This window comes from Amblyraja radiata, chromosome 19, assembly GCF_010909765.2.
Source record: "Amblyraja radiata isolate CabotCenter1 chromosome 19, sAmbRad1.1.pri, whole genome shotgun sequence".
Taxonomy (NCBI): domain Eukaryota; kingdom Metazoa; phylum Chordata; class Chondrichthyes; order Rajiformes; family Rajidae; genus Amblyraja; species Amblyraja radiata.
Genome location: NC_045974.1, coordinates 11,442,855 through 11,465,174, shown reverse-complemented (window position 1 = coordinate 11,465,174; position 22,320 = coordinate 11,442,855). Strand labels below are relative to the sequence as shown.

The window sequence follows — 22,320 nt, the reverse complement described above, 5'->3', positions numbered from 1 at the left end:
AAATTCAAATTCAAGATTTCCAACACTGTTGTCACTCGCTGGTAATAACATCACGCCGTGCCTCCACCCTGGAGCATCAGAGTGGTAAACGGAGTGAATGTCACACCGCCAGAGGCATCGCCATCCAAAGACATTTTACGAGAATGTTGCTAGGACTAGAGCATGTCAGCTATAGGGAGAGGTTGAGTAGGCTGGGACTATTCCTTAGAGTGCAGAACAATGAGGGGTGATCTTATAGAGGTGTATAAGATCATGAGAGGAATAGATCGGGTAGATGGATAGTCTCTTGACCAGAGTAGGTGAATTGAGGGCCAGAAGACATAGGTTTAAGGTGAAGGGGAAACAATTTAAATAGGAATCCGAGGGGGTAACCTTTTCACACAAAGGGTGGTGGGTGTATGGAATAAGCTGCCAGAGGAGGTAGTTGAGGTACGGACTATCCCAACATTTAAGAAACAGTTACACAGGTACATGGATAGAACAGGTTTGGAGGGATCTGGTCTAAATACGGGCAGATGGGACTAGTGTAACTGGGACATTCGTGGTCAAATGTATTATCCTATTGTGATACTGTGTCACATCTAAAAAGTGAACTCAAATTGTGTTGAAGTCACAGTGACCCGTATTCCGCTTGGGTACCTTACAACCTAACATTGTAACGAGCGTTACAACCTAACATTGTGAATCTTGAATTCTCCAGGATCAGATAATGCGCCCACCCTGGCATTCTCCCACCATCTCCAACTCCTCCCTCACCCACCCCACCCACCCAGTCGACAAGCTCATTTCCCTTCATTCATACCCTCATCTTCCATCCCCGAGTCCCCCATTTTCCTTTCTCCCCCATACTCTCTCTTCTGTCACGAACATCCATCCCTCCAGCTTTACATTGCAGTCCTCCTCTCTTTATCTCTCACCCTTTTGTCTCCTTCCCACCCCGACCCTTTGTCACCTACTCCATCCATCTCTCAATCAAACCACCCTCACTCGTATCCACCTATCACTTGCCTGGCTTTGTCCTGCCTCCACATCTCTTTTCCAGCTTTCTCCTCCCCCCCCCCCCCCACACACACACACAATGGGAAGAAAGGTCCTAACCCAAAATGTCACCTGTCCATTCTCTCCCCAGATGCTGCCTAACCCACTGAGTTCCTCCAGGAATTTATTTTTTGCTCAAGATTCCAGCATCTGCAGTCTGTTGTGAGGATCTCAAATAAACATTTAAAATTCTTAAAGGGCCTGTCCCACTTACGTGACTTTTCGGCGGCTACCGGCACCCGTCATAGGTCGCCGAAAATTTCCAACATGTTGAAAATTCAGCAACGACCAGAAAGACGTTATGACTCTTTGGGTGACTAGGAGACTACTCACGACCATACAGGCGACCCCCTGGCGACGTGTCGCGGGTGACACATGTCAACATGTTGAACATTTTCAGCGCCCTATGACGGGTGCTGGCAGTCGCTGAAAAAGACACGTAAGTGGGACAGACCCTTAAGGGATTGGACAGGCTAGATGCAGGAAAAATGTTCCTGATGTTGGGGTAGTCCAGAACCAGGGGTCACAGTTTAAGTATAACCATTTAGGTTATTTAGGTTATGTAGGCCATTTAGGACTGAGATGAGGAAAAACCTTTTCACCCAGAGTTGTGAATCTGTGGAATTCTCTGCCACAGAAGGCAGTGGAGGCCAATTTACTGTATGTTTTCAAGAGAGTGTTAGATTTAGCTCTTATGGCTAATGGAATAAAGGGATATGGAGAGAAAGCAGGAACGGGGTACTGAGTTTGGATGATCAGCCATGATCATATTGAATGGCGGTGCTGGCTCGAAGGGCCGAATGGCCTAGTCCTGCACCTATTTTCTGTCTATGTTTATATGGTCAAGGGGAGGGCTGCAATATAATTAGTGGCAAGGTTATGATTCGAAGGTCATGATTGGAAGATTTCAGAAGATGTTTTCAATCTTATTGGTATCTGAGGAAATTAGAGATATACAGTGTGATGACAGGCCTTTCGGCCGAACTTGCCCACGCCGACCAAAATGCCCCATCTGCCTGCATTTGGCCTATATCCTTCTAAACTTAAGATAGACACAAAAAGCTGGAGAAACTCAGCAGGACAGGCGGCATCTCTGGAGAGAAGGAATGGGTGACGTTTTGGGTCGAGACCCTTCTTCAGACCTAAACCTATCCTTTCCATGTACCTGTCCAAATGTCTGTTAAACGTTGTGATATTATCTGCCTCAACCACCTCCTCTGGCAGCTCGTTCCAACAAAAGTTGCCACTCAGGTTCCTATCAAATCTTTCCCCTCTCTCCTTAACCCTATATCCTCTGGTTTTTGATTTTCCGCCACTCTGGATAAAGGATTGTGCATTTAGCTTATCTATTCCTCTCATGATCTTAACCACCTCCACAAGATCACCCTTCAAGCTCCTGCGCGCTGAGGAATAAAGACCTAGCCTGCTCAAACTCTCCCTGTAGCTCAGGCCCTCGAGTCCTGGCAACATCCTCGTAAAACTTTAGGACTGAAATATGCTGAGAAGTAATATCATCAAATACAGCGGTGCAATAAAGAAAGGCAGTTCAGTCATCAACTCCAAGTGTCATTACAAATCCTATTCACCGATTAGCTATCACTGCATTGCAGAGCAATTAACATACTGATTGTGCATTGTAATTAAAAAATTACAGACAATTGCATTAGAAAATAATTCCATTTGAAAATGAAGGCACAATTAATGCTTAAATATTCAACTCATAAAAATAACTTTAATGTTGTGCTAAAGTTCAGTTGGATGTTTCTATTTTTTTTTCCCCATCTTCCCACATCTCTATACAATTGTATTGTGTCTCCAGGGGGATCCCAAAGTATACTAAAACCGATTGATTAGTTTCAAAGTATTTTTGAAGGCAATTACCTCAGCTCAATGAGCCACATTTCTGCTGAAGAAAAACAAGCGGGATGACCAGCTCGAGGAGTTGTTGGTGGTGCGGGTTGACGGGGGAATGTTAGTCAGGGGAGTGTGCTGCTCTTTTGTGAATTGCACTGTGGGAGCTTTACTACCCAGCTGAACAAGCAAATAGGATTTTGATTTATGACTAATCTGAAAGACAATCCCCTCAGCAATTAGGCAGTGAATTTTTGAACTATATTATGTGCTTAAAACCCGACGTGGCTTTCATTATTTACAATGCGGAAATCTCAGGTGAATGGACATTTCCCATCACGGCCATTTGCAATCCTGCTTTTATGTTGATGCCAATAGGCCCTAAAGGTTTATGCAATGCAAATGTATTTGTGAGAAGTTGGTAGTGATGTTGTAAATGGAATATTTTACTTATAGGTTGCCTTACATGTTGCGGGTGGCGCAGCGAACGGCAGCCTCGCCAGCAGCCCGTCTGTCCTTTTGACTTTTTTGTTATTTTTAGTGTGTCTAAATGTATGTTTTAATGTTTCTCGATATGTCTGATGTGGGGGGAGGAGTGGGGTGGGGGGGGAAATAGTTTTCAGTCACTTACCTCGACAGAGATGCGACTTTTCTCCTTGTCGCATCTTCGCCCCCCTCGCGACCTAACGACTGGTTTGGTGCGGCCTCTCCCAACCGGAGACCGGCCCAGAGCTTCAGCAGCAGACGTGGCAGACTTACCAACGCGTAGCCTGGGATCCTTTGCTGAAGGTCGCCAGTGTTGGAGCTCCGACCACGGGGGGCCTGCTGACTGCAGCGGTCTTCAGAGCTTCTACAAGCGGGCGCGGCGCGGGCTTACCATCGCGGAGCCTGGGATCCCTTGCCGGGGATCGCCAGAAGTGCTCTGACCGCTGGCCCGTGGTCTTTAACATCGTGAAGTCATGGTCTCCGGTAAGAAACGGCCGATTCGGGACCTCTAAGCCGTGGATTGTGTTCTGATCCATCCTGACGTCGGAGTTTCGATCATCCCGACGAGAGGGCTTGTACATCGGGCCATCTGTAGCGGCGAATGCGGAGGATTCAAGGCCCCGACCACAAGTGAACAAAGAAGGAAGATGGACTGAACTTTATCGCCTTCATCACAGTGAGGAATACTGATTCCACTGTGATGGATGTTTATGTTAAACTCCATCGTGTATTGTGTTCTTGTATGGCTGTAGGGTAACTCAAATATCACTGTACCTTAATTGGTTCATGTGACAATAAATGTGAACTTGAACTTTCCATGGTAGATGATGTCATAACACTTTTACACGCCATGGCAGACCTGCCAAATGCGGTGACTTAACTTGGCGAGAAAAGTCTCAACAAACAGCAAAGTCCCAACGAACAACCACAACAGGTCTTCCTAATGATCAAAGGTTAGTTAGGTTGTGGAATAAATATTAGCCAGGGCACCGGTGGAAATGCCTCTGCTCTTCCTTAAGATGTTGCCTTAAGTTCTTCCAAGACCCAAGAAAGCACATGGCCTTAATTTCTCATCTAAGTGTGTGCTTTAATCAGGTAGTTGGGGAGGAGAGAGGATGGTGTTACTAGAACTACACTGAAGTTAGCAAAATAGTTAGCAAAATAGAACTTTCTCAGTAAGGCAGTGGGATCCCAGCTGGGATACAGATATTCTTTGATTTATTGAAAGGATATTCTCCTGGGAAGCATTTCATTAAGTGAAATTTCATAAATTAAAAAGACTTCTTGAAACACATTAAGGGTACACTTTGGGCAGGGAATAGTGTGCTATTCATTATAGCAAAATACAGATTTGTAAATCAAGGACATGCGTTCTAAAGAATCAATTACATTTCTGTGGAAATTTATAATAAATACAATGTTCAGAATGCAGCCAAAATTTGGAACTACAGAGTAAACTTCTTTATCCCCAGTTTTATTTTCCTAAATATCACTTTTTTGTATTTGTCTCTCTCCAAAGTCAGCCAGTCTGGCTAATATCCCTGTCAGAGCAATTTGGTGACATTTCTATATGTATCTAATTTATATAACCACACCTTGGAAGAAATTGCACTGCATTTATTGCAGGCTTCCTGGTGTTTGTGTTACCTCTGCTCTTTGGAAGCTGAATAGGTTAATGTACAATCAGCTTTAACTGCACTTTGCCCCAACTCTAATTGAATTAGTGCCACTTATTAGTAGTTGTTATTCTGCCAGAGTTTAAAAAACCCAGTAGATAACACTGAAGACAACTTAAAATCATTAAGTAATAAAAAGTTTGATTTTAATTTATACCAAATGAAAGTACAAAATTCAGAACACGACCTACATAGTCAATAGTCTTGTAATGTTGCACTTTATCCTCAAATGACACTTGAATCAACATAAATTGTTCCTTTTAAATCTTGGTTTATTAAATGTTGATAATCAAATTGGGAGAATGGGACAGAAGCAGATTAATGGAATTAGTTTACATATAAATTATGATGGTAGTAATTGTGTATCCTGACTGATTGTATCATGGCCTGGTACGGTGATTTCAGGACCTTATGCAAGAGACTCCCGAGAGTGGGAGACTCAGCCTGGTCCATCACTGGCACCAGCCTCCCCGCCATCAAAAGCATCAACATGAAGTACTGCCTCATGAAGGCAGCATCTCCCATCAATTTCATCACCGTCCAGACCATGCTGTTGTCTCACTGCTACCATCAGGCAGGTGATCTCGAAGTCTTAAGTCCCACACCACTAGCTTTAGGAACAGTTACTTTACTACAACTAGATGGTTCTTGAATCTGTCTACACAACCTTAATCCTACCTCGGCAACAGAACACTACAGACCGCCTCTTGCAATACAATGGACTTGTATTCTCATTTGTGTAGTGTCTTGTTTTGTGTACACAGCATTTTTCTGTACACTGCCTTATAAAATGTGTGTCATTTATGTATCATTTATATGTCTGTGCATTGTCTGAATCTATGTGTCTGTGATGCTGCTGCTGCAAGCAAAATGCTCAATGTGCCTGTACCTCATCGTACTTGTGCACATAGTAATAAAACATGGGGAGCTCAATGTCCCTCTCCTATTAATAATAATAATAATAATAATAATATATTTTATTGTCATTGCACATAAGCGCAACGAGATTTGGTATGCAGCTTCCATCCGATGTCATAACATAAATAACTAATAAAATTTAGATATATTAGAATATTCCCATATTCACTCTCGTTGGTCTAATTAAAGTTTTCTATCAGTCTGTATTATAGAGCACATTTTCATTATTGCTCCTTACCTGAAGCAAACTTACCATTTTCTAAAAGGGTCACGGTTTAGTACAATGAGCAAGACCACCAGGTTTAATAAGCACTTCCGAAATAGCCAGCGTATACCCACCTTCAACCCATATCATCTTCAATGCAGTTACCCCCATTCTCCCTCAAGCGTCCCCGATGCTCTCCTGCACTCGTACCATCCCTTTTATTTATTTGCCGATTCTCCTTGCTATCAAGCCTTTATCCCCCTCTGCCTTCAAAATATACAGGACTCTACTTCCACCACACTTTAAGATCATAAGGTCATATGTGATAGGAGTAGAATTAAGCCATTTGGCCCATCAAGTCTACTCTGCCATTCACTCATGGCTGTTCTATCTCTCCTTCCTGACCCTATTCTCCTGCCTTTATTGAATATTGAAGAGAATTCAAAGACTCTTGACTTCCAAGAACAAAACAAATATCACCTAATCTCCAATTAAATAGTCATCCCCTTATTTTTAAACCACAAACTCCAGTTCTAGGTCTTTGGACAAGAGGAAATGTACACCACATCCACTTTGTTGAAACCCTTCAGGATATTTCGTTTCAATCAAGTCATTTTACCCTCTTCCAAAGAGTAGCAGATACAATCTAGCCTGTCCAGCCTTTCCACCCAAGACAACCCATCCTATTCAGGCATTAATCTTTCCTGAACCGCTTCCAAAGCAGTTCCAACCTTCCTTAAACATGAAGCCTATATTTTACACTCTATTCCAATTGTGGTCTCAGCAATGCCCTGCATAACTGAAGCACAATCTCCCGACTTTTGTTCCTTAATTCCCCCAGTAAAAGAAAATATTACGTTGTTAGCTTTCCTAATCACCCACTTCACCTACATTCTAGCCTTTTGCCCATATTTACCTTGTGTTAAACGGGCAATTCTTAATCTCCAACTCAATCTCAGAGCTCTATTATAGTTCACCATTATGACAATGCTTAGTTTTTAGATTTCCTACTAAAATAAACAATTCCACAATTACCCACAATTATACTCCATTTGCCAGAAAACTTTCTCCAATGATCCATATCCTTTGTAGACTACTCAGACACATCATGTTACTTTCCTACCTATTTACCCGTTATCAGTTTTGCTTCAGTGATAGGAGTAGAATTAGGCCATTCGACCCATCAAGTCTGCTCCACTATTCAATCAGAGCTGATCTATCTCTCCCTCCTAACCCCAGTCTCCTTCCTTCTCCCATAACCTCTGACACCTGTACTATTCAAGAATCGATCTATCTCTGTCTTAAATATATCCACTGACTTTGCCTCCACAGCCTTCTGTGGCAAAGAATTCCACAGATTCACCATCCTCTGACTAAAGAAATTCCTCCTCATCTCCTTCCTAAAAGAACGTCCTTTAATTCTGAGGATTAAAGAATATTCAAGAATATTCAAGTTCAAGAATATCCCACTAGTGGAAGCATCCTCTCCACATCCACTCCATCCAAGCCTTTCACTATTCTGTTTGTTTCAAAGAGGTCCCCCTTCATTCTTCTAAACTCCACCATTATAGGCCCAGTGCCGTCAAAAGCTCATCATATGTTAACTTACTCATTCCTGGGATCATTCTTGTAAACCTCCTCCGGACCCTTTGACCCTTCCATGTCCCACAGTCACGCAGTTTGTTTAACTGCTCTTCATGAGTTAACTCTCCCTCCTCTCCCTTTCTCACCCCTCCCACTATTGTCTCTCAGTCTCCATCCTACTCGGAGGCCACACACTCCACATCTTGCTCTATCAACCGTGGCCCATCCCATGAAGTGGATGGGTTGAATTTTTCACCCATCGTTCACTTTGAATTATACTTGCATTTTCCATTTCACACCAGTGATCTTTCAGCAGCAGGGTTGATATCACAAAATTACAACACAACTTCAATGTAACTGGTATTTGTGGGACATATCTGATGTCCAGTTTCATAACTTCAAAAGTAACACACATGACCATGCAGAGAAGATGGTACAATACATATTTGATCACAAATAAATGCTCTATTTGTTGGTATATAAACTCATTCAGTTTAGTTTATTATAACATGTACCAAGGTAATGAAAAGCTTTTTGTTGTGTGCTACCCAGTCATTGGAATAGACTATATATGATTACAATTGAGTCATCCACAGTGCACAGATACAGAGAATAACATTTAGTGCAAGGTAAAGTGTAATTAAAGAGAGTCTGAGGATCTCCAATGAGATAGACGGTAGCTCAGTACAGTAGTTGATAGGATGGTTCAGTTGCCTGATAATAGCTGGGATGAAACGGAGCCAGTTTTCAAAGCTTAAAAATGGTATTTTAAAGCTTAACCATGGTACTCCACTCCTTGTAGAGAACTTTTCAGAGGACTGAGAGAGAATCTCAATTAGGAGTAAAGAATGAAGTTGAGATGAAAAATAGGGAGAGAAAAGTCCACCTGGGAACAGTTTGAATAAAACTCCAGTTAGAATAATCATTGCAGTCAGTCCCTGAGAACACATGAATAAAGTAACACTTTTGCAAGTGTTAGTTTCTTGCTAAACTAAAACAAAACACCAGTAAAACTTGTACATAGTACTCAACACAATGTGTATATATATTTTTTTAAAGGGAATTTTACCTCAAGACCTTTGTACAAAAACGTCCAGCAGCAGACCTTGTTTCTTTGTTGGCTGAAGAATCTGCAACTGGTCTCGTTTGGTGGTTTAATTATCATATGGTGCAGGTGTGTCCACATGCAACCTTGCATTTAACCCTTCATCCTCCATCTTAAAATGTGAACCTGTATTTCGAGCATAAACAAAGCAAACAGGGTTGTAATCATGTTTTAACTAATCAGACCAGGAAATTAGCAGTGTTTAAATAAATATAGAATCAGGATAAAACAAGGGAAGAGGACGAATAGAGAGAAAGGTTGGTAATAGGAAATAGATGGCATGGTGTAAGGAGGTAATAGAGTGCAATTGAGGGCGGAGGAGATGTGTAGGAAGGAACTGCAGATGCTGTTTTATACCATAGATAAACACAAAGTGCTGGAGTAACTCATCGGGTCAAGTAGCATCTCTGGCGAAAAAGGATGGGTGATGTTTCGGGTCGGAACAAGAAGGGTCCCGGCCCAAAACATCACCCATCTTTTCTCTCCAAAGATGCTGCCTGATTCACAGAGTTACTCCAGCGCTTTGTGTCTCTCTGCAGAGGATGTAGCAGGATCTTTACTAAAAATCTCTTGCTGTAGTAAATGGGAGCGGAGTGCTGGTTTTAATATAATGCTGTTGAGAGTTAATTCTGATCTCAGGCGCTGGAATTTGAGCTTGCAAATCATGATTTTAGTTCTGTCATCCCATTCTAAAATATAACATAAAATATGAATTTGCAATTTTTTAAATGATTCATTCAATCTATTCAAAATCTTATTTTACCTTGCAGTGGTATAAACTGGGGGAAAAAACTTTAAACTTTAAAACATCTGCCACTGAAACATTGCAGCTACTCCAGCATCCTGATGCATTTTTAAAATATGAATTTTTATAATATTTTATGCCTACATCACAATTTCATTGGTTCAATTCCCTTTTGTGTTCTCAGTGAACTTTAAAATTACAGTAATCTCTAACTAGTTTCCACTGACAGCACATGACAGGCAGTGCTGTCAATGAATGCACACATTGAGTGAATGGTTTGTAACATCACTCAGCATGTGGAATATTATATGAGAAATTCTGCCTTATATTTTTGAAAGGAACGTATGTTATTGCTTGCTACTGAAGCTCTACTGGGATCTTGTGAGAACTATAGAGAACAGGTTACAGAGTTGATCATCTGAGGTTATTTTTATTGTAAGATAGAGCATGGAAAACTGGCCCTTCAGCCCACCAAGTCCATGCTGATCATCGATCACCCGTTCATACTAGTTCTATGTTATCCCACTTTCTCATCCACTTCCTGTACACTGGGGGACATTTATAGAGGCCAATTAACCTACAAATCCGCACATCTTTGGGATGTGGGAGGAGGCCGGTGCACCCGGAAGAAACCCACTCGGTCATAGGGAGAATGGGCAAACTCCACACAGACAGCATCCAAGGTCAGCATCAAACCACCTGCTGTGCTACTGTGGCACCTCTGTGTCATTTCAAAGTAAAGAACCTTATGCAATGCTACCTGAAGTTTGGTCCCACAATATCGGACAAACAATAGAAAATCCTGGGTAGACACAAAATGCTGGAGAAACTCAGCGGGTGAGGCAGCATCTATAGAGAGGAGGAATGGGTGATGTTTCGGGTCGAGACTCTTCTTCAGACTGTTGTTGGTGGGGGTGGTGGTGGGGAAAAGAGGGAAGTGGGCGGAGACTGTAGGACTTGTAGGAGAACTAGGAAGGGTGAGGGGAAGGAGGGAAAAAGCAAGGGCTATCTGCAATTAGAGATCAATTTTCATACCGCTGGGGTGTAAACTACCCAAGCGAAATATGAGGTGCTGCTCCTCCAATTTGCACTGGGCCTCACTCTGACAATGGAGGAGGCCCAGGACAGAAAGGTCAGATTGGGAATGGGAGGGGGAGTTGAAGTGCTGAGCAACTGGGAGATCAGGTAGGTTTCGACGGACTGAGCGGAGGTGTTCAGCGAAACGATCGGCGAGCCTGCGCTTGTTCTTGCCGATGTGGAGAAGTTGACTCCTGGAACAGCGGATGCAGTAAATACGATACGATACGATACAATTTATTGTCATTTGGACCCCTTGAGGTCCAAACGAAATGACGTTTCTGCAGCCATACATTACAAACAAATAGACCCAAGACACAACATAATTTACATAAACATCCATCACATTGCTGTGATGGAAGGCCAAAAAAACTTCTCTCCACTGCACTCTCCCCCCCGATGTCAGAGTCAAAGTCAAAGCCCCCGGCGGGCGATGGCGATTGTCCCGCGGCCATTAAAGCCACGCCGGGTGATGCAAGGTCGCGCATCGGGTTCTTGTTGTTGGAGCCCCCGGCACGCGCTCGCAGAGTCCCGCGGCCATTCCAAGCCGCGCGGGGCGATGGTGTAAGGCCCCGCTCAGGTGCTCTTCAACACCGCAACTCGGGCGGGAGAAGTCGCCGTTGCGGGAGCCCTGAAAAGCGGTCTCCCTCCAGGGACCCGCGGGCTCCCGGTGCCGCCGTCCGCCAGACCCGCAGTTGCAGCCACCGAATCTCCGGAGGTCGGGCCGCAGCAGCGTCCACCACCGCTCCACCCGCTCTGGACTCGGCCAGCTCCGCGACGGTGAGGTGAGTAGTCGGCACCAGAGCCCCCGGTCTTCCTGTTGGAGGCCGCTCCTCGTTGCAGCCCCAACGACAACGGAGACCCGACAAAGAAAAGGTCGGGTCTCCCGTGCAGGGAGAGATTTAAAAGTTACCCCCAACCCCCCCACACCACCCCCACCCCCCACACACATACCCCAACAAAAAATAACAAAAACTACATAAAAACATAGACATAAAATAATAAAAACGCAGACGGACTGCAGAGGCCGTTGCTGACGAGAGTCGCGCCGCCCACCGTAAATGAGGTTGGAAGAGGTGCAAGTGGAACTCTGCCTCACCTGGAAAGACTGATTGGGTCCTTGGATGGAGTCGAGGGGGGAGGTAAAGGGAGATAAGTGTTGCATCTCCTGTGGTTGTAGGGGAAAGTACCCAGGGAGGGGGTGGTTTGGGTGGGAAGGGACAAATTGACCGGGGAGTTACGGGGGGAACAGTCTCTGTGAAAAGCAGAAAGGGATGGAGATGGGATCCTGTTTTGTTATACCTCTTCACCCCTTTAGATGGAATTTGAAGTTTCTTAAAAATAGAAAAGGGAAAAATTGTAGATCCAGGATATCTGAAATAGGAATATTAGAAACAGCAAGGTCATCTAGCCACTTGCAACAGTGTGCAGCTGGTAGAGCCGTTGCCTCACAGAACCAGAGACCACAGTTTGTTCATGACCTTGGGTGCTGACTGTGTGGAGGTTGCACGATGTCACTGTGATCGTGTGGGTTTCTTTCGGGTGCTCCAGTTTCCTCCCACATCTGAAGGATGTGCAGGTCTGTAGGTTAAGTGGCCTCCGCAAATTGCCCCTAGCATGTAGGGAAAATGGGATAACATGGAACTAGTGTGAAAGATAGACACAAAACGCTAGAGTAACTCAGCTGGTCAGGCAGCACCTCTGGAAAAAATGAATAGATGACGATTCGGATTGGTCCCGACCAGAAACATCACCTATCTATTTTCTTCTTGTCCATCTGAAGAGGATCTGCACAACTGCTCCCTTGAATCATGTCCCATGATTTTGTTTATACCTATATCTATGTTGGAGGGCAACGCAGAAATATAACCTTGTTTAGGAAGATGTGTCTCCACCCGAAACGTCACCCATTCCGTCTCTCCTTAGAGATGCTGCCTGTCCTGATGAGTTACTCCAGCTTTTTGTGTCTATCTTCAATACAACCTTGTGCACAGTTAACACTAAGGGAGTTTTCACAGCAAACATATGCAATGGCCATAAAACTCCCATTTTTGTTTTACTGATACTTAAGTGAAAACAACAAGGATTCATTATTGCAGATAAATCGAATATATTGAAGAATGGTGCCGCTCAAAGCATATCGCTAGCTTGGTCCTATGCTTAACAGAACACATAGAGTGATATATCATGCCTTCAATACTTAAACAAACACATCTAGCTAGGAATTTATTTGCACATTTCCAAACAAAAAATGGTGCTGTGCTGTTGAAAATTACTTAACCTGTAGCCGAGCAATTTTGTGCATGCTTCTTGCCATCTTAATGTCCATCAAAAAGTGTCACCTTATTTTGTTGGTCGTGTTCTCATTCTCTCTCTCATGTTTTTCCAGCATAGAATTCACCCAGGTTCTGCACTCAGCTGGCTCCGTTCCTACCTTTCCAACCGATCCCACTTCATCTCTCTCCATAAGCACACCTCTGCTACAGCCACTGTCACTCAAGGCGTTCCCCAAGGCTCTGTTCTCGGTCCCCTCCTCTTCATCATCTACATCCTCCCCCTTGGTCATATACTCCGTCACTTCAAACTGGACTTCCATTGCTATGCTGATGACACCCAGATCTATCTCAGCACCAAGTCCCCCCACCACCCCCCTCTCTCCCATATCAACTCCTGCCTGTCAGCCATCAAATCTTGGATGCAACTCAACTTCCTTAAATTAAACAGTAACAAAACAGAATTTCTCCTCATTGGCTCCAAATCAACACTTACCAAAATTAACAACCTCACTCTCACTATTGACGGCACCACTATCTCCCCATCTCCTCAGGCCCGCAACCTTGGCGTGATCTTTGACTCAACCCTCTACCTCGAGCCTCGCATCCGCCATGTTGTCAAAACATCATTTTTTCACCTCTGCAACATTGCCAAAATCAGACCCTCTCTCACACTGCTGCTGAAAGACTCATCCATGCCTTCATCTCCTCCCGACTGGACTACTGTAACTCTCTTCTCTTTGGCATTAATTCCAGCAACATCAACCGACTCCAACTGGTCCAGAATGCAGCCGCCCGACTCATTACCCACACCAAATCCTGGCACCACATCACCCCAGTCCGCAAAGAACTTCACTGGCTTCCCATTTCCCACCGGATCATCTACAAAATCCTGGTCCTCACCTACAAAGCCCTCAACCACTTGCCCCCCCACCCCTTATCTCACTGACCTCCTCTCCCCCTACCAACCCTCACGGTCCCTCAGATCCATTTCAGCCGGTCTCCTCTCCATTCTGAAATCTAACCTCTGCACTTTTGGAGACAGAGCCTTCTCCAGGGCAGTTCCCAGGCTCTGGAACTCCCTCCCGCAATTGATCCGAACTTCTGAGTCCCTCACCATCTTCCAGTCCCGCCTCAAGACCCATCTCTTCACCTCTGCATACCCTTAGTCCCATGTCCCCCTCCCCTTTGCATCTCTGTCTTACTGCTCTATTTTGTTTTGTTCTTGACTCACCATGTAAAGCGACTTTGAGTCCTTGAAAAGCGCTATACAAATAAAATGTATTATTATTATTAATAGTAGTGCAACATGCTAGATTTATCTGCTGCGAGATTTTCAACCCTCTGGTCAGAAAAAAGCAACAGTTCTTACTTCCTCACAAAACAGCCAGATTGTTCTAGCTCTACGACTCAGTGGTGATACACAGATTACATTGTTTTTCTGTAAAGTAAAATTGTGACCTCCTGTAACTTGAGGCGAGCCTTCATGCTTTTGCCTCTGGAGGTCAGAGCCGTGGCTATTCTCTAATTCCAAGCCGCAGAAACATTCCAGGCTGTTCTTGCTCATATCTCACACTGCTGCTTACTGGCACACTCGTTAGGTTAGTCTACCTCCATACTCAAGAAGGGGAGACAGGCAGAGTGGACACGGGCATTTGGCTACACTGCAGGCTTCCCCAAAGTTCTAACATTCAGAGACTGCACTCGTGTCCTTACGGAAACCTCACTGCCAAAATTGCCTGGGCGTAGCATTCAGGCTTTCTATGGCTCCGTTGCATAAAGTATATGGGCATTATTCCTCACTAAATTGTTCAGTCCCTCTACCCCATGGGAGTATTTTTCCACTGTTCGAACACCCTCTCCTGCCATCATTACACTATTCATTAATTCAGTAGCAATACTCCCCTATGGCTGGATGAGTGTTTATTACTGTGGCATGTCCTTTTAAGAGCTGCCTGCAAGGATTACACCTATTTGACTACATGCTGATCACTACAGGACATCCAAACAGAATAGCAACAGTTTCAGTTCAGCATTACACCGAGTCACCTGTTCCATGAATCTCAGTATGGAAGTTCTTCGTCTTTATGCAATGTATACAACATTGTTAGGGTGAACATCAGGAAAATGGGACTGGAGGTGTTTTTGGGCCAGATGCAGTATATTGATCCCACTGAACTTTGCAATTGCATGAACAGCAATCATTCACAATGCTTTAAAATGGCACCAATTATCACAAAAAGGAGAAATTGACACCAAAAGCTATAATTGTTAGAAATACATGTCACTCAATACAGAAAATACTATAATAATATACTTTTGATGAAGGATAAATCAAAATAAATTAGGGGCAGCACGGTGGCGCAGCGTTAGAGTTGCTGTCTTACAGTGCCAGAGACCCGGGTACAATCCTAATTAGAAGTGCTGCCTGTACAGAATTTGTACGTTCTCCCTATGACTGCGTGAGTTTTCTTCGGAATCTCCGATTTCCACCCACACTCCAATGACGTTAGGTTTGTAGGTTAATTGGCATAATTAAAACATTGTAAATTGTCCCTAGTGCACGGGGTGATCGCTCCTCTGTGCGGACTCGGTGGGCCGACGAACCTGTTTCCACGCTGTATTTCTAAAGTCTAAAGTAAACTAAACTAAGATATACATTGGAAAAATAATACATTTTCTCTACACAAGTGTGAACTGAAAATTTCATATATAACTACCATATAGTTTTCATAGTATGAGAGAACACTCCCAGAAAACTCAGTACTGTTACTGTCCTGCAATAAAAATAGATACTAACAGCACAGAAATGTTCTGAGAGAATAGCTAATCCCAAACGATCTGAAGATATTTAATATATTCCAATGTAGAATCCAGTTTCTGTAAAGCAAGCCACTAAATTACTGAATGGTTTGTTTCTAGTGACATTACTAGTGATATTACTTGAGCAGATATTGGCAGTACCCGTAGAATAATAGAACAGTACCAAAGAATCCTCAATGTCTGGGAGGAGACGCATGGCACTACTACTTCCAAAAATGCAGCAGACCCTCAACAAAGCATTGAAGTGTCAGCTTTGATTTATATATCTCTGGTTTGGCTGCATGTGGCTTATTATGTGCGTTTCCGTTACAGGAATGGCGTGGAGGTTTTGGAGAAGACACAGAAGAGGTTTATCAGAATTCTGCCTGGATTAGAAGGTAATAGCTATAAGGAGAGGTTGGACAAACCTGGATTGTTCTCCCTGGAGCGTCAGAGATTGAGGGGAGACCTGACAGAGGTGTATAAAATTATGAAAGGCATACATGTGGTGGACAGGTTAGAAACTGTTTCCCAGGGTGGAAATGCCAAAGACAAGAGAGCCGAGCTTTAAGATCAGAGGGGGGAAAGTTTAAAGGGGCAAATTTTGTTCACACAAAGAGTGGTGGGTGCTGGATCCTGCTGCCTGGGGTGGTGATGGTGGCAGTAGACATGCAATTGGTGTTCAAGAGGATTTTAAATTGGCACATGGATATGCGCTGAATGGAGGGTTATAGATCAAGTGCAGGCTGAGGAGATTAGTTTAACTTGACATCATATCTGGCCCAGGCATTAAATTCCAGATTAAATGTGAGGTTCCCAAGTGTTATGGTTGAAGCCAAATGTGCTGCCTACTGTGTGCAACATGAGGAAGAGGCATGAAATATATTTGCTTCATTTAAAATTAAACAGAACATTTTTGGTTACAAATTATTATCTGCATTATGTTTCCCCGTTTTCTTTCATGTCCTTTATCGGCAAAGATGCTTACAATTAGGAAAAACACAAAGGTGGAGATGCTAGAAGTTGGAACACAGACGAAATGGTTTCATTTCCCAGGCCGCATTCACACTTACTGATGATGGTTGGCACAGGCTAATTCCCTGTCGCTTCATCGGTTGAATGTACCAACCTATTTACAAACACATGGCAAACTAATTGTATTGCTTTGAGCTGTTTACAAAATTTCCCAGTCCACATATCCAACAACGCAATTACTAACATGGCTGGCTTTAGGTATTTTGGATAGTTTTACACATAAGCCCCTCTCATGACCATGGAGAGATTCTTACAAGCCAGAGAAAAATGTCCACGAATAGCAGTTAAGAGATATGCAATAATCATCTTGCATCAAGGACAGATTTGTCAGGATTGAGTTGGATGTAACTCTGATGAAATTTGCCTGCTGTGAAACCAAGAAAATCAGTGCAGATCAAAACACACTAATGAGGGGTGGTGGTGGGTGGTGGAGAGATCCCTTAAGTAACAGAACGTTGCAGTAAAATACTAATTCATAGCGAAGCTTCTTCTAAGAAATATGCCATTCAGTTTAAGAAAGCACCAACAATTTTCTCGAGTTACTTAGTTGAATCTTTCTAGTTGTCCTAGATGCCTTAATGTTTAATACCTTTACGCTGAAAGCATGTGGAAACAAATGACATTCAAATATGTTTGAAATTAAAATGGTTCATGCAGATATAAACTTCCACTTACTCCCACACATTCTATAGATGTGATAAAAGCAAAGATGAATAGAAACAAAGATGCTGGTTAATACACGGAAGGACATAATGTGCTGGAGTAAATCAGCAGGTCAGGCAGCATCTCTGGGGAATATGGATAGGTGACATTTTGAGTCGGGACCCTTCTTCGGAGTGGCGGCGCGGCCCTGGCTGCAGCGGCTCACCGGCAGTCCCGTTTGTTTGTGTTTTTTGTGTTGTTTATTTTGTTTCGGTTAGTCTAGTTTTTGGTTTTTAGTTTGTGTTTTGGGGGGGTGGGTGGTTGAAACGGGGTTTGCAGTCTCTCCCTGCGGGGGAATGCGACTTTTATGTCGTATTCCCCTTCTCTGTCTCCGTCTGCGCCGAGGCCTAATGGAGCTGATGACCTCGAGGCTCTGGAGGCAGAGCCCGTCAGGACTCGCCCTGAGCTCGCTCCCGTGAGGGTGGTCCGGCTCAGGGCTGGAACAGTGCTCCCGTGAGAGGCTGTGGCGCTCTCGTGAGGGCGGCCAGCCCAAGAGTGGAACGAGGCTCCCGTCGGAGCGGCCGAGCTCGGGGAGGTGCGGCGCTCGCAGCCCGAGGGAGATTCGGCGCCCATGTCGGGGTGGCCCGGCCGGAGGGAGAAGCGACGCCCAAGTCGGGGCGGCCCGGCCAGAGGGAGAAGCGACGCCCAAGTCGGGGCGGCCCGGCCGGGGGGAGAAGCGACGCCCAAGTCGGGGCAGCCCGGCCAGAGGAAGAAGCGACGCCCAAGTCAGGGCGGCCCGGCCGGGGGGAGAAGCGATGCCCAAGTCGGGGCAGCCCGGCCCGGGGAAGAAGCGATGCCCATGTCGGGGCGGTCCGGCCGGGGGGAGAAGCGACGCCCAAGTCGGGGCGGTCCGGCCGGGGGGAGAAGCGATGCCCAAGTCGGGGCGGCCCGGCCCAGGGAAGAAGCGATGCCCATGTCGGGGCAGCCCGGCCCGGGGAGGTTCGGCGCCCATGTCGGGGGTGGCCCAGCCCGAGGCTGAAGACGGCACGGTACTCACGTGAGGGTGGCTGGGACGGTGTTCTGGCGGTGGTGGCCTGAGTCCGGGGTTCGGCCACGGGCCAGCGGCTGCGTCTGCAGGACTGGTGGGCGGCAGCTTCTACCACCCCGGGCCGCGGTGTTTGAGCCGCGGGACTGATTTATAACATCGCCCGGGGGGTATCGCCTCAGCGCAGAGGGAGAAGAGGAGGGAAGAGACTGCAGACCTAAGACTTTTACCTCCATCACAGTGAGAAGATGCTGGGTGGACTCACTGTGGTGGATGTTAATATGTTTATTGTTGTTTTTATTGTATTATATGTATGACTGCTGCAATTTCGTTCAGACTTCGGTCTGAATGACAATAAAGGCATATCTATCTATCTATCTTCTTAAATAATACATTTTCTCTACACAATGTGAACTGAAAATTTGATATATAACTACCAAAAGTCAAAAACCTCCTACAATATTTATTTGATTCTTTGGCCTATAATGAAACAATACCAAATGTGTGTTGCTTCATCAAGGAAAATGAAATTCAGGAAAAAAAAACCCGGAAAAAAAAAATTCCATGAGTTTTGACTGAACATACACGGATAAATTTTATAGTGCGGTACTTGTAATATAAAGTACAAAGTCATTGTGGAAATAACTATGAACCACACTCTCAACACTTTACTATATCAGCTTGAGATACTTATTACCATTTTCTGCTGCATTCAGGGTAATCATTCCACTGTTATGATGCAGGAGGAAGCTAAATAGGAAAATCCAAACAAAAATCACAGGACTCCAAGGACTAAAACAAATAAAAATACATTCAATGGAAATGAAACAACCTAGAATATTTGAGGAAAACATGACTGTTAATACCATCTAGTGGGCAGGATATGGCATGCTTAGAGGAATACAAAGGAGCAAGGATAAATAAGCAGTGTTTTATGCTTTATGGCAGAGTATTAGTTGGACAGATATTCTGCGAGGTGGAAGATTGCAACCTTCAAGTGGTCCGCCCTGTTTCGACTAATGCAATCAACTGGACGTGCACAAACAGAAGATCAAATAGAACAAGTCGTCCGACAACTTTAGGCTGTACACGCCACACGAAAGAAGAAGATATTCTGTTCGTCTGAAATCTTTGCCTGTCCGTGAGCCTCACTGCTTCTTTTATTGTGGTCTCCTGTTTGATCTTCCATTGATATCCTGGCTCCCGGCACTTCAGCTTGGTGGTGGGCACCACATGGACCGTCTCGGAGTAGGAGACCATCTCATGGCAGGCACCGTCTCCGGGCAGGGACCGTCTCGGGGCAGAGACCGTCTCGGGGCAGAGACCGTCTCGGGGCAGGGACCTTCTCCGAGCAGGGACCTTCTCCGAGCTGGGACCTTCTCCGAGCTGGGACCTTCTCCGAGAAGGGACCTTCTCCGAGCAGGGACCTTCTACGAGCAGGGACCGTCTCAATGCAGGGCTGTCTAAGTGCATTGTCTGTCCCTGGTTGCATGCAGGGAACAGTTTTGACTGCTGGTGAAGCCTTACTCCCAAGCTCACCGGCTGTCAAAGCTGTAACTACTGTTGAATGTATGTGCCTGTTGTTGAGACCCATTAAAAAAAGGAAAAGTTAAAATACTATTTTAAGTGAAATAAATAAGACCATGTAAGATCTGACTGTAATCTCAGTTCTGCGCTCCCGTCTACATCTTGTAACCTTACACTCCTTGATATCAAAAATATCTCAGCCTATGTTTAGAGAGTGGTGATAGCTTAAAATAAACTGAGTTCAAGATCATCTTCAAGCATCTCATTTTAAATAAGTTATTATGCCAATGACAAAGTATACACATTGTGAAAACATATCTTTAAGTCTGCCAACAAAGATACAGATGAAACATATAACGTTACAGTTCAAGAGCATTGTAATAAAACGGCTGGAAATGCACGACTCATGAAATTATGGCAAAATCCTACAAGTTTACTTCGTACAAGTCCTTCTCATTCGAATATATCATATACATGGAATGCAAATATTGACAACATGATTACTTCATGTGACATTAATACTTCCACGTTAAGAGCATGCAATCTATAATACCACCAATTTCATTGTGATCATAAATCCATATATTGATTGCTAACACTACTTGCCCAGATGACTTGTACAATCTAAAGCCTGACATAAAGGCTTTTCCCAACAGTTAAATATATACAGTGTCGGGGTTTCATCTATCTGCAAGGTATCAGTATCTCATTTTAAAACCTGAAGCCTCATTGGTTTCAATTTAGGGCACAAAGAATACAAACTCCAGTAGGTATTGATTTTAGCTAAATATTGCTGTAAGAATGGTACAGTTGCTCCATTAATAAAATGAATTGCCCAGGTATTTTTACAAATTAATTCTCCGGATAACATAGTTGGAATTTATTGTGCATCCCAAAGTGTACTAATGATATAGACTCATAGATTCATACAGTGTGGAAACAGGCCCTTCTGTTCCGTCCCATCTACATTAGTCCCACTTACCTGCCTGCGTTTGACCCATATCCCTCTAACCCTGTCCGATCCATGTACCTGTCTAATTGCTTCTTAAAGGATGGAATAGTCCCTACCTCCATTATCTACTCCGGCAAGTCGTTTCAATATGATGGTGGTGATCCAGCTTCTTAAACCACCAGCAGTGGCTGCGTCACTTGCTAGATATTTTCAGAAGGCTGTTAAAGGTTAAGCACATTGCCTATGGAACTAGTCAGGTCCAGTAAAGGTGGAAGGCTTTTGTCTCTGAAGAGCATTTTAAAACCATACGTAATTTATTACTAAAAAAAGACACAATGTACCAGAGTAACTCAGTGGGTCAGGCAGCATCGCTGGAGATCATGGATAGGTGACATTTCAGGTCGGGTCTCACCTGAAACGTCACCTATCCATCCATGTTCTCCAACGATGCTGCCTGACCTGCTGAATTACTCCAGTACTCTGCGCCTTTTTTTTTAATCAACCAGTGTCTGTAGTTCCTTGTTTCTACAGTTACTTACTGCAGGCTGATGGGCATATTACTGAAAGCATACCTTTTCCTGCATTTGCATTTTTCAATTTGTCATGATGGGATTCAGACCAGGCAAGTGCTCTGTGATTTATAAAGGTGAACTGTGGATAAATTTGCACGTAGGGTTTCACCCTTGGGGCCTTGTTTCCTACCTGTTGTCCTGCTAATGATTCTATTATTTCCCCCAAAGAACACACGGAATGGCAGATTTATAAAAACATAGAAAATAGGTGCAGGAGGAGGCCATTTTTCCCTTCGAGCCATTCATTGTGATCATGGCTGATCATCCACAATCAGTAAGCCATGCCTGCCTTCTCCCCATATCGTTTGATTCCAGAGGGAGAGCCATTACCTTGTTATCATGGGTTTGAAAAAACAATAGCAAATGTCAGATCAGTTTGTCAGATCATGCCTATATCAAAATGCAACTGAACCCATAGATGGCAAAGATAGAGCTCCATATACTGCTATTAGTTTTACTATAGAGGTATCCACTCTTTAATAACATTTCTATGAATAGTTCAGGTAGGAACATATGCATTAATTTCCTAAACATGAGCAATTATTTCATATCATGAAATTGTAACTATCAAGCTAACTCCAAAGTAATTTACCATAAAACAAGACTTTGAAGATCTTGAGTGGAATTAACAGTGTAAATGCCAGGTATCTCTAGGAGATTTATTTATCCAGGTTATTGAAAACATTGCATTCTCAGCCTCAGAGGAGTGTGAATGCCCAGCTATTGAGTATATTTACAATTGAGATCAATAGATTTTTGGAAGCTAAGTAGCTCAGGAGTTATGGTG

General features: G+C 44.0%; 1 long non-coding RNA gene across 1 annotated transcript; it reads right to left on the bottom strand.

Annotated features, from left to right (window-relative positions):
• Nucleotides 1–916: 916 nt before the first annotated feature.
• LOC116984212 lies at nt 917–21,750 on the bottom strand. The gene is made up of 3 exons (XR_004414921.1): nt 21,731–21,750; nt 14,941–14,950; nt 917–965 (listed from the first exon to the last, which is right to left on the bottom strand). It is a non-coding gene; the product is annotated as an uncharacterized LOC116984212 (long non-coding RNA).
• Nucleotides 21,751–22,320: the final 570 nt, after the last annotated feature.